Source organism: Eumetopias jubatus, unplaced genomic scaffold, assembly GCF_037043125.1.
Source record: "Eumetopias jubatus isolate StellerSeaLion01/CBP00866 unplaced genomic scaffold, mEumJub1_p1.0 scaffold_3, whole genome shotgun sequence".
Classification (NCBI taxonomy): Eukaryota; Metazoa; Chordata; class Mammalia; order Carnivora; family Otariidae; genus Eumetopias; species Eumetopias jubatus.
Genome location: NW_028274809.1, coordinates 41,962,481 through 41,976,916, shown reverse-complemented (window position 1 = coordinate 41,976,916; position 14,436 = coordinate 41,962,481).

Below are 14,436 nucleotides of genomic sequence, written 5' to 3'. Positions count from 1 at the left end.
CTTCTTATCCTTATTTTATATATCATATTCAGTGTTTTTGGTTGTACTTAGCAGGAGGAATGGGAAAAGCATGTCTATTACATCATCCCAGAAGCAGAAATCTGCCCTCTTGTTTCATAACCTGTTTTTTCAAAGGAGCATGCAAATAAATATATCTCACAGTACCATTAGCAAAAATAGACCTGCTGATGTGAGAGGAGTATACATTAATACCCTTCTGAGTATTTTAAAAATATGTACAAAAGTCTTAAAATTGTATATAGTTATGTCTGTCAGCCAGGTCCAAGCATCTCAATTCTGCCCTCTGATTTGAGTAGTCAGCATCAGCCTTCTTTGGAGATGCAAAATGTGGTGGGTAGGAAGATGAAAAATTAGTGAATAGAAAGATAAAGTAAATTACTGAAATCACAAAACTGTAATTCAGAGTTCAGATCATCCGATTCTAAGTCAGGTCTTTTTAAATTTAATTGGGATAAGAGAACAAACACACCAAGAAATGAATAATTTTTAAATAAGAGCATAAAAAAAGCTGGCAATCTACATGAAAAATAAAATTTAGGATACATGTAGAAAAATAGTTAATAGGAATAAATGCCTTCCAATTATTTGAAACATTAGTGCACGATTTTTTTCAGAATCAGGCGTTAATTATAATTTCCAAAATAAGATCTCATTTTATGATAGTAAATTGTTACTATACAAATGGGAGTTAGTGATTTGGTAATAATTTGTATTTATCACTACTCCAATCCTCAGGATGAAGCCTCCCTACTTATGGTGGATATTTCTTATTTTGTCTTCTTCAAATACTTCTTTTAACAAATATCTTCATTTATTTTTTATTCTTTTTTTTAAACTGTCTTTGACAAGTTTATACATTATACTATGTTCACTACAAGTATAGCTGAGCTACCATCTGTCCTATTACATCAGTATCATAATATCATTGACTGTATTTTTTATGCTCTGCTTCTTATTCTAGTGACTTACTCCTATATCTTCATTAAACATAGAATTGTAGATGTTGGTGGGAAGCATGTCATTCCATTCCATGGCCATATGAACAGTTAATAATATCATTGTACAGAGTTCCTGTTCCAAGGATATATTCACAATTCAAACCAGATAATCAGGGTAGTTTATTTGTAACTTCAGATGTGTCAAAAGGTGACACTGAAGATATTGAAGATGTTGAGGGCCAGGTTTCTAATCATTGAAAAGTTGGTGGGAGAGAATGATGTTGATAATTTTGAGAGTATTTGAGATGAAAGCAAGAATGATAGCACCACTGTCATTGCTTCTATCCATCTCTAAGGCCAGTTCCACCCGCTTCACAAACTGTTTTCACTTCATTAACTATTTCAAGGAGTGTTGATCTGCCTGCTCAAAGACCTCATATATTAGAAACACTAAACTTTTATAACATGTTATGAGTACATTATAGACTTTATCTATTATGTGCTTCATACCACTGGTTACTACTTCAAGCAGATTTATTAGAGTAAAATTTACATATTAATTCACATTGAATATTACTAATATTGCTAATAAGTATTACTAATATATTACTGAATTATTACTGATATATTACTAAATTATTACTAATGGAGCTTATATATTGCCTGCTTTCTTTATCATCCTCATCAGAATCTCTCATCTTTCATCTTTCATCTCTTATATTTGTCATTGTGGTGGCCATGGTCCTTGGAATTCAGACATTTAATTTAAAGGAAATCTGAAAATATATTGCATCATAATATTGAAATAAAAGCTGATGCTTAAAATTATCTCTCAGTGAAATTTGTATTTTAAGAGTAGACTTCAGGGGCACCTGGTTGGCTCAGTCAGTTGAGCACCCAACTCTTGATCTCAGCTCAGGTCCTGATCTCAAGGTCGTGAGTTGAAGCCCCATGCTGGGCTCCACGCTGGGCATGGAGCCTACTTAAAAAAAAAAAAAAAAAAAGAGTAGACTTCAAACCTAAACACTAGACTTGTATACTAAAGATCAGATTTTTGACACCATTGTACACTGGATGGGTGAGATATTTTGAGCACTAGAAATTACAAAGAAAGCTATTCATTCCCATGCACCAGGTTACAACAAGCTTAAAACTTTTGTGTATATCTCGGATAAAATTAAACAAAGTCCAGAATTATTGACTATATTCTCTATGCTGTACTTTTTATTTGCAAGACTTATTTATTCCAAAAGTGGAAACCTATATCTCCCACTCCTCTTTACCTATATTGCCCATCCCCCAATTTTCTCCCATCTATCTGGCAACCATTAGTTTGTACACTGTATTTGTAGGTCTGATTCTGCTTTCTGTTTATTCATTTGTTTTTTAGATCCCACATATTAGTGCAATCATATAGTATTTGTTATTCTCAGTCTTATTTCACTCAGCATAATACCCTTTAGGCACATTTACATTGTTGGAAATGGAAAGATTTTGTTCTTTTTTGGCTGCATAATATTCCATTGTGTGTGTATGTATACACTGCTGTTGGGACCAACCTACCTCTCTGAGCTACTGGATTAGAGTTTGTAGAGGCCTCAAAGTGTTTTTAGGGGCAAGTGACTAAAGGGGAAACATTCATAGTGACTGCACAGTTAAAATCAACTGGAAAAGGAAAAGCAATCATAAGTATACAGAGCTTAATGCTAAATGCATTTTTTTTTCCAAAAGTGAACAGTCTGATAAATATCTTTCAAACATGAAATGAACTAGTATTAGTCTAAACCAATCATGGTGGATAAAAGAGAGCAATAAGGGCGCCTGGGTGGCTCAGTTGGTTAAGTGACTGCTTTTGGCTCAGGTCATGATCCTGGAGTCCCGGGATCGAGTCCCACATCGGGCTCCCTGCTCAGCAGGGGGTCTGCTTCTCCCTCTGACCCTCTTCCCTCTCATGCTGTCTCTCAACCTCTCTCTCAAATAAATAAATAAAATCTTAAAAAAAAGAGCAATAGAAAGAAGCATGGTTCTTGATAACATATTTTGAATTGCTGAATCAAGAAATTTGGGACCTGCTATACCTCTGAATTCTTACCTGAAATGATAAATATTTTTACTTTTAAAACTAGTTTAATTCAGGTATCTTTTGCATATAGTGGAAAGCATATTTACAAGAGCACTAACATAATTATACCTTTATATATTGATATTTCTGGCTGAAATCTCTTTACTGCTGGAACTGCCAAATTTTTTCGATTTCTTCAAAATCCTGTGAAACTTCTTCTTTAGCTCTCCTATATTCCCTGAGCCTTTTGAGTAAAAGCTTCTCTGTTACTAACTCTCCAGTCAAGTGCTCCATTTGGACCTCACTCCAGTGTGTATTGTGATTACTCATATGTGAGCCCTGCTTCTGTCTCTTAAACTGTGAGTTTCCCACAAGGCACAGATCACTTCTTATTCATCATCATCACATCAATTTTCAGCAGGGTGCTTGACTCAAGACATATCTTCAATAGCTGGTGAAGTGAATGAGTTGTGTAATTATAATTAGACTTAGTGTCATCACCCAAATTTAATATACCAGCATAGAATTTGAGGCTTTGTAATTGTAATATGTCTAATATTTTATGTGAAATACAATGGTGTGAGTGTGCATAGCAACATTGGCTAGGATCATGTCAGGAGAGACTTTATAAAAATATAAAAGAGCTCATGAAGAAAATGCTATTTCTTAATATCTACATTTTTCATATTCTTGGAGCATCAAGGGGTCCTAAAGTTTATCTGACTGACCTTGTCACTTTATTGCCATCTAGAAAGAAGAGAAGGGATGATGCAGGTGAAAAGTATTATAAACCCCTATACATTTGTCCATTAACTTGCCAATTCAATTTATCAAATATTTCTAACTCGGCCTATATACCAGACTCTTTGTTAAGCAATATAGAATATAATGAAAAGAAAATCATAACATTTACTCCAAAGTGATTCACATTTAGCAAGTAAATTAATAAATTAATGAATACATTAAGAAAATAATAAGCAGTAGAGTTCAATAAATCAAAGATTAAAAGGGTATAAAAACAATATAAGTTGCTATATGTCAAATGATATTTTACATACGCTGAATAAAGTAGAGAAGGTCTTTTATCTGGTAGCATGAGGCTGAGAGTGGTGGGTCAAAAAAAGGACAGTATGGAGAACGGGGGGGGGGGTAGTAGCAGAGCAAGATGGTAGAAGAGTAGGAGACCTGGATTTCGTCAGGTCTCAGGAATTCAGCTGAATAGGGATCAAACCATTCTGAACACCTAGGAACTCAACAGGAGATCGAAGAAGAGAGTAGCAACAACTCTCTGAACATAGAAGTGACCACTTACTGGAAGGTAGGACGTGCGGAGAAGTGAATCCGAGGCGATATTCAGGAGGATAGATGGCGGGGGAGGGGGCCTCCGTCGGCCGCTACTGGCAAGTGCTAGAGCCCCGGAGCACAAAATCGGAACTTTTAGAAGTCGGCTCCGCTGAGGGACGTCCCTCCAGTGGATAAGCGAGGGGTGGAACCCTTGCGGGACAGTGTGGTCTCAGGACCCTCGGGGTCACAGAAAAACCGGGGGTGCCTGAGTGCAGCAGAGCTCCCAGGTATCGGAGCGGGGAAGCCGGCTGCAGAGACGGAGGCGAGGCGCGGGCTCTCAGCTCGGGGTTGCCATAAACTGTGATCCGCGGCCCAGTCGGGCCACTGCTCCTCCAACAGGGACCCAACAAGCGGCAGAGCTGGGGAGACTCCCCTTCCTCCCCTGGGAGGAGCGGCGCGAGAGCGCACTGCAGGGATCTGCTGGGTTTGGAGACTCCACGCGGGGTCGGGTGCCAGAGATAGAAATGCTCGGTCACAGGCCGGGTGAGCACCGAGTGCGGCCAGAGACCAGGGAGATGGGAGTGATGCTTTTCTCTGGGGGCACACTGAGGAGCGGGGCCCGAGGTCTCAGCTCCTCCGGGTGGAGATTGGGAGGCCATCATTTTCACCCTGGTCCTCCAAAGCTGTACGAGAGTTTGCAGGGAACAAAAGCTCCTGAGAGCAAACCTGAGCAACTTGCTTAGCCTGAACCGACAAAGGTGGGGCAATTCTGCCTCTGGCAAAGACATTTGGGAACCACGGCAACAGGCCCCTCCCCCAGAAGATCAGCACGAACGGCCAGCAAGCCAAGACCAAGTATACCAATCAAGGAGAACGGGAGAACTCCAGCGCTAGGGGAATACTGCACATAGAATTCATGGCTTTTTTTACAATGATTCATTAGTTTTTCAAAGTTAATTTTTTTAACTTTTTTTTTAAATTTTTCTTTATCCCTTTTTCAACCAACATCTTATCAATCCCTTTTTTAAAAAAATATTTTTTATTTTTCATTTTTAGAGTCATATTTTATCCCTTCATAGTAGTTACCCTTATTTTTGGCATATATATATATATAAGTTGTTCTCTCTTTAAAAATTTTAAGATACAGTTTCCTTTAACAGATCAAAATATACCCTAAGTCACTAGTGTATGGCTTTGTTCTAGTCTCCTGCCTGATCACATTCTCTCCCTTTTTTTTCTTTTTTTTTTTAATCTTTCTTTTTTCAAACAACTTCTTATTTTTTTAAAGATTTTATTTATTTATTCATGACAGAGAGAGAGAGAGAGAGAAGCAGAGGGAGAAGCAGGCTCCCAAGGAGCAGGGAGCCCGATGCGGGACTCGATCCCAGGACCCTGGGATCATGACCTGAGCCGAAGGCAGACGCTTAACCATCTGAGCCACTCAGGCACCCTTTCAAACAACTTCTTATCTTATCAATTCCTTTTATAAAATCTTTTATAATTTTCATCTTTACAGTCATCTTCCATCCCTTCATTGTATCAACCCTTATTTTGAACATATATAGTCTTTCTTCCTTTAAAATTTTAGGAGGGACTTTTTTCTAATAGACCAAAATACGCCCAAAATCTAGTGCGTGGCACTGATCTATGCACTAGCCTGATCATATTTGATCATATTCGGGTTTTTTTGTGTTGTTCTGTTTTTGTTTTTATCTTTTTCTTTTTTTTTCTTTCTTTTTTTTTTTTCTTTCTCTTTCTTTTTTCTTTCTTTCCCTTTCTTTCCCCCTGGTTTCAGGTCTTTTCTGATTTGTATAGAGTGTATTTGCTGGGGACGTTGTTAACCTGTTAGTATTTTGTTCTCTCATTCATCTATTCTCCTCTGGAAAAAATGACAAGACGAAAAAAAATCACCTCAGCAAAAAGAACAAGAAGTAGTACCGTCAGCCAGGGACCAACTCAATACGGACATTAGTACGATGTCGGACCTAGAGTTCAGAATCATGACTTTAAAGATACTAGCTAGCTTGAAAAAAATGTGGAAGTTATTAGAGAAACCCTTTCTGGAGAAATAAAAGAACTAAAATCTAACCAAGTCGAAATCAAAAAGGCTATTAATGAGGTGCAATCAAAAATGGGGGCACTAACTGCTAGGATAAATGAGGCAGAAGAGAGAATCAGCAATATAGAAGACCAAATGATGGAAAATAAAGAGGCTGAGAAAAAGAGAGAGAAACAACTACAGGATCACGAGGGCAGAATTCAGGAGATAAGTGATACGATAAGAGGAAACAACATTAGAATAATTGGGATCCCAGAAGAAGAAGAAAGAGAGAGAGGGGCAGAAGGTATATTGGAGCAAGTAATAGCAGAGAACTTCCCTAATGTGAGGAAGGAAACAGGCATCAAAATCCAGGAGGCACAGAGAACCCCTCTCAAAATCAATAATAATAGGTCAATACCCCGACATCTAATAGTAAAACTTACGAGTCTCAGAGACAAAGAGAAAATCCTGAAAGCAGCTCGGGAGAAGAGATCTGTAACCTACAATGGTAGAAATATTACAGTGGCAACAGACCTATCCACAGAGACCTGGCAGGCCAGAAAGGACTGGCATGAGATCTTCAGAGCACTAAACGAGAAAAATATGCAGCCAAGAATACTATATCCAGTTAGGCTGTCATTGAAAATAGAAGGAGAGATAAAAAGCTTCCAGGACAAACAAAAACTAAAGGAATTTGCAAACACGAAACCAGCCCTCCAAGAAATATTGAAGGGGGTCCTCTCTTTGCAAAGAGAGAGCCTAAAAGCAGCATAGATCAGAAAGGAACACAGACAATATACAGTAACCGTCACGTACAAGCAATACAATGACACTAAATTCATACCTTTCAATAGTTACCCTGAATGTAAATGGGCTAAATGCCCCAATCAAAGACACAAGCTATCAAATTGGATTAAAAAAACTAGACCCATCAATATGCTGTCTGCAGGAGACTCATTTTAGACCCAAAGACACCCCCAGATTGAAAGTGAGGGGGTGGAAAACCATTTACCATGCTACTGGACACCAAAAGAAAGCTGGGGTGGCAATCCTTATATCAGACAAATTAGATTTTAAAACAAAGACTGTAATAAGAGATGAAGAAGGACACTATATCCTACTGAAAGGGTCTATCCAACAAGAAGATCTAACAATTGTAAATATCTATGCCCCAACATGGGAGCAGCCAATTTTATAAGGCAATTAATAACAAAAGCGAAGAAACACATTGACAACAATACAATAATAGTGGGGGAGTTTAACATCTCCCTGACTGAAATGGACAGATCATCTAAGCAAAAGATCAACAAGGAAATAAAGACTTTAAATGACACACTGGACCAAATGGACTTCACAGACATATTCAGAACATTCCATCCCAAAGCAATGGAATACACATTCTTCTCTAGTGCCCATGGAACATTCTCCAGAATTGATCACATCCTAGGTCACAAATCAGGTCTCAATCGGTACCAAAAGATTGGGATCATTCCCTGCATATTTTCAGACCACAATGCTTTGAAACTAGAACTCAACCACAAGAGGAAAGTTGGAAAGAACTCAAATACATGGAGGCTAAAGAGCATCCTACTAAAGAATGAATGGGTCAACCAAGAAATTAAAGAAGAATTAAAAAAATGAAAAATGAAAATGAAAATGAAAACACAACTGTTCAAAATCTTTGGGATACAGCAAAGGCAGTCCTGAGAGGAAAGTATATAGCAATACAAGCCTTTCTCAAGAAACAAGACAGGTCTCAAATACACAACCTAACCCTACACCTAAAGGAGCTGGAGAAAGAACGGCATATAAGCCTAAACCCAGCAGGAGAAGAGAAATAATAATCAGAGCAGAAATCAATGAAATAGAAACCAAAAGAACAGTAGAAGAGATCAACAAAACAAGGAGCTGGTTCTTTGAAAGAATTAACAAGATTGATAAACCCCTGGCCAGACTGATCAAAAAGAAAAGAGAAATGACCCAAATCAACAAAATCATGAATGAAAGAGGAGAGATCACAACCAACACCAAAGAAATACAAACAATTATGAGAACATATTATGAGCAACTCTATGCCAGCAAATTAAATAACATGGAAGAAATGGGTGCATTCCTAGAGATGTATCAACTACCAAAATTGAACCAGGAAGAAATAGAAAACCTGAACAGACCTATAACCACTAAGGAAATTGAAGCAGTCATCAAAAATCTCCCAACAAACAAAAGCCCAGGGCCAGATGGCTTCCCAGGGGAATTCTATCAGACATTTCAAGAAAAATTAATACCTATTCTCCTAAAACTGTTCCAAAACATAGAAATGGAAGGAAAACTTCCAAACTCATTTTATGAGGCCATGATTACCTTGATCCCCAAACCAGACAAAGACCCCATCAAAAAGGAGAATTACAGACCAATATCCTTGATGAACATGGATGCAAAAATTCTTACCAAAATACTAGCCAATAAGATCCAACAGTACATTAAAAGGATTATTCACCATGACGAAGTGGGATTTATACCTGGGCTGCAAGGTTGGTTCAACATCTGCAAATGAATCAACGTGATACAATACATTAACAAAAGAAAGAACAAGAATCATATGATCCTCTCAATAGATGCAGTAAAAGCATTTGACAAAGTACAGCATCCTTTCTTGATCAAAACTCTTCAGAGTATAGGGATAGAGGGTACATACCTCAATATCATAAAAGCCTTCAATGAAAAACCTACAGCGAATATCATTCTCAATGGGGAAAAGCTGAGAGATTTTCCCCTAAGGTCAGGAACATGGCAGGGATGTCCACTCTCACCACTGCTATTCAACATAGTATTAGAAGTCCTAGCCACAGCAATCAGACAACAAAAAGAAATCAAAGGCATCCAAATCGGCAAAGAGGAAGTCAAACTCTCACTCTTTGCACATGATATGATACTGTATGTGGAAAACCCAAAAGAGTCCACCCCAAAACTGCTAGAACTCATACAGGAATTCAGTCAAGTGGCATGATATAAAATCAATGCACAGAAATCAGTGGCATTCCTATACACCAACAACAAGACAGAAGAGAGACAAATCAAGGAGTCGATCCCATTTACAATTGCACCCAAAACCATAAGATACCTAGGAATAAATTTAAGCAAAGAGGCAAAGGATCTGTACTCAGAAAAAACTATAAAATACTGATGAAAGAAATTGAAGAAGACACAAAGAAATGGAAAAACGTTCCATGCTCATGGATTGGGAGAATCAACATTGTGAAGATGTCAATGCTACCTAGAGCAATCTACACATTCAATGCAATCCCCATCAAAATACCATCCACTTTTTTCAAAGAAATGGAACAAATAATCCTAAAATTTGTATGGAACCAGAAGAGACCGCGAATAGCCAGAGGAATGTTGAAAAAGAAAAGCAAAGCTGGCGGCATCACAATTCCGGACTTCCAGCTCTATTACAAAGCTGTCATCATCAAGACAGTATGGTACTGGCACAAAAACAGACACATAGATCAATGGAACAGAATCGAGAGCCCAGAAATGGACCCTCAACTCTATGGTCAACTTATCTTTGACAAGGCAGGGAAGAATGTCCAATGGAAAAAAGACAGTCTCTTCAACAAATGGTGTTGGGAAAATTGGACAGCCATATGCAGGAGAATGAAACTGGACCATTTCCTTACACCACACACAAAAATAGACTCCAAATGGTTGAAAGACCTAAACGTGAGACAGGAGTCCATCACAATCCTTAAAGAGAACCCAGGCAGCAACCTCTTCGACCTCAGCCGCAGCAAATTCTTCCTAGAAACATTGCCCAAGGCAAGGGAAGCAAGGGCAAAAATGAACAGTTGGGATTTTATCAAGATAAAAAGCTTTTGCACAGCAAAAGAAACAGTCCACAAAACCAAAAGACAACCGACAGAATGGGAGAAAATATTTGTAAATGACATATCAGATAAAGGTATCCAAAATCTATATATTATCCAAAATCTATAAAGAACTTATCAAACTCAACACCCAAAGAACAAATAATCCAATCAAGAAATGGGCAGAAGACATGAACAGACATTTTTCCAAAGAAGACATCCAAATGGCCAACAGGCACATGAAAAAGTGCTCAACATTGCTCGGCATCAGGGAAATCCAAATCAAAACCTCAATGAGATACCACCTCACACCAGTCAGAATGGCTAAAATTAACAAGTCAAGAAACGACAGATGTTGGCGGGGATGCGGAGAAAGGGGAACCCTCCTACACTGTTGGTGGGAATGCAAGCTGGTGCAACCACTCTGGAAAACAGTATGGAGGTTCCTCAAACAGTTGAAAGTAGAGCCACCATACAATCCAGCTATTGCACTACTGGGTATTTACCACAAAGATACAAATGTAGGGATCCAAAATGGTACGTGCACCCCAATGTTTATAGCAGCAATGTCCACAATAGCCAAACGGTGGAAAGAGCCAAGATATCCATCGACAGATAAATGGCTAAAGAAGAGGTGGTATATATATACACAATGGAATATTATGCAGCCATAAAAAGGAATGAAATCTTGCCATTTGCAACAACGTGGATGGAACTGGAGGGTGTTATGCTGAGTGAAATAAGTCAATCAGAGAAAGACATGTATCATATGACTTCATTGATATGAGGAATTCTTAATCTCAGGAAACAAACTGAGTGTTGCTGGAATGGTGGGGGTGGGAGGGATGGGTTGGCTGGGTGATAGACATTGGGTAGGGTATGTGCTATGGTGAGCGCTGTGAATTGTGCAAGACTATTGAATCACAGATCTGTACTTCTGAAACAAATAATGCAACATATGTTAAGAAAAAAGAAAAAGAAGAAGATAGCAGGAGGGGAAAATGAAGGGGAGTAAGTCGGAGGGGGAGACGAACCATGAGAGACGATGGACTCTGAAAAACAAACTGAGGGTTCTAGAGGGAAGGAGGGTGGGGGGATGGGTTAGCCTGGTGATGGGTATTAAAGAGGGCACATTCTGCGTGGAGCACTGGGTGTTATGAACAAACAATGAATCATGGAACACTACATCAAAAACTAATGATGTAATGTATGGTGATTAACGTAACAATAAAAAAATTTTAAAAAAAAGGACACTATGGAGGAGGTGTTTGAGAAGGCAGAGAAATGAATATAAACAGAAGTATGGAAATAATAAAATCTGTGGTATGCCCAGAAAACAGTAAATTATTTACTTTGAACAGTGTGTTCATTTAAGGAAGAAGTGCCAGTTAAAACTAGGCAGATAGATACAAATCATCCTGCAGTGGGTGAATATTAGCAAAACCTTTAATTAATGTCATATGAAATGGGATCTGCTACAAGTTTTTGAGAAAGACTGAGGTTGGAAAATGCGGTGTAGAACTTCTTGCAGAATAGATTGAGGTGGGGAAGGAAAGGGGTAGGAGAATTCCCATAAAACATTTAAAACTACAATCTAGGGAAGATTTAGCAGGAACAATAGTAAAGTAAACAGAGAGAACACAAATTCTTTGAGTTCTGTTAATTTTTTTTTTCAGAAGTATATATATGTTTCTGTTCTTAGCTTACTAAAATAATGGCTGATTCTTTCTCTTTTGTTCTGGAGGGACAATGAAAATGGATATCCTAGCAGCTGTCCTTTCTACATTGAATGCATATGTTGCATGGTCTCTGGCAATCGTCCAAATATCATCATGTCAGGAAGAAATAAATTATATGTCAAAAATGAGTCTCAGATTGTGCTATAGAAATTATCACAGGGCCTTTCCCCTCACTGTATAGGACTTGTTTTCGCAGTGGGATAATTTAAGAGCAACCCAGTACAAGAGCAATTTACTGAAAAAAGAGTGATTGTCTTATGATCCATGATGCTATGCTCCACCTGGGACTGGCCGGTTCTTTAATGCACAGCTGCCTAAGAATCTGCCTCAGCATTGCTAGTATTCACTGTCCCTTGTGCTTCTTGACTGTCTTCAAAAAAGAATTCAATATGAAATAAAATGTTTTTCCAATATTTCCAAGTTTAGATAAACTGAAGATTTATGGTTCAATGCCAAAACTCTTTTGACCTGTTTTATCCCAGAATTTTTATTATAAGAAACATTCTACTACTTGGTCCAGTGATGTTAATACAAATAATTGATGGGTTAGTAATATTTTAAGAACTTATTAACATTTTAATATTTTTGTTCTGTAATAATATTTCATGGTAAGAAGATTTTTGTCTTAGCCCCATGGACTCTCTTTGAATCCTTCAGTGAGTAAATCCTTTTCTTTATTTTGCCTCCAAACACCAGATTGTCATAGTACTTTTTGGATCATAATGTTTGCCTCAATCTCTTACTTTTCTTAGCCCTCTGGCTTGACTTTTTTCCCCCCTCACTTGAAATTTTATTATGTTCTTTCTATGTGGTTTTCTCCAGCTTCCCAGTCTCTGACAAAATGACCATTCTGATATATATATATATACATTTATTAACTCAGTTAATCATTTAGAGGAAATAAACCTGATCATGATGAGGCATGTATCATCTTTAAATCTAAGAAGACTAGTTTGAATCAAAGGCAGATTTGATAATGTTTTAGAGTAAAGCAAGGGATTGTAAAATGTTGGTGATCTTTTGGAGCCACATGGCAGTAAATATGTGACTACACACACATTCTAGATGGCCAGTAAGTCCTCCAGCCTGTCAGTCTGAGAGAATATAAAAAGCAATGTTGTGCATGAGTGGTCTTCATACTAACTCAGTGTTTTTCAAACCCTATTTTTTTTCCATTATCACTCTCTAAGGGAAAGTTTTTGACTTTTAATCAACACCCAAGACATTTTAATACTACAGACATGTTGTATATCTGATATGTACTGTGGTTTATACATAAGAGTAAGATTATTTTCATCCCTAAAACCAATATTTGCCGCTGTGATGATGACATTTCTTCCAACCAGAATTCATGTTCTAATGTAATCTTAAGATATGATATAAAGTATATCTCCAAATCTAGAGATGATACTGAGTCAGAGAGCTGTGTTAAAGCATGTATATATATATGGGCTGTGGGAAATGTAACAATTACTCAGGTGAGAGAGGCAGATCGTGCTGTAAGAACAAACAGGCCATGGCACTCACATTATGAAGTATAGGAAGACAGTTAAAAAGATCAACAAAATTAATCTCAGTATAAATCTTACCAGACAATAAGACACATGAGTAATTCTCTGCAGAGATTTTTTTCTTTTAATAAAGGAAAACTTTAAGGCATCTCTGAGTGTACTAATTAAATTATTTCAGCAAGAAGAAAAAAATAATGAAATTTGCAATCTATGAACATGCAAATATATGCATGATTATTGACCTTCATTGCACAGGGGTTAAGTGGAGATCAGATCCTGACAAAGTGTAATTTCAGCCACTTGAATAGGGACTGGGAAATATTGACTAAGATGGAGGCTGGAAAGCCATGTTGGCCCGACTTCACAAACATTTCTCTATTTTGTATTTACCCTTTTATGAGCAGGGGCTTGGTTAGGGAAATCTTACACAGTTAGCCAGAGAGTCCGTCAAGATGTAGAGAACTACTCTCTCAAACCAAGAGTTTCATTGAGAGATAGGAAAGACAATGCCACTTGCAGGAAAAACAGTACTGAGTTAAAGGAACACTGTGCAGGAAAACTCAGATGAATCATGCCTCTCAGTTGAAGGGAAATTCCCAGAATTTTTAGTCTATTTTAATCATTCCATTTCTCCTAATTTAGTTTGATAATGACAATGTGTTGTTGTTAATGAAAAGTCATTGAACAGCTAGACATTAGTTATTTCCTATTAAGAAAAAAAATTAAAATGTTAGTTCAGAGGTTTTTCAGATGTAGCCATCTGGGAATTAAAGCATTTCATTGTCTAATTAAAAGGTGTGTTCTTCCATTAAGGAGAAGGCAAAAGCTTGCATGCCAGTCATTATTTGATCAGAAGGGAAATGGACCAAATAACAGTATTCTGCATTTTTCTCACTATGAGAAAGAAAAGTTGTGAGCATTACATATGTATTAAATAAATATATTAACCTCCCATTACTTTAGTGTCTGAATGA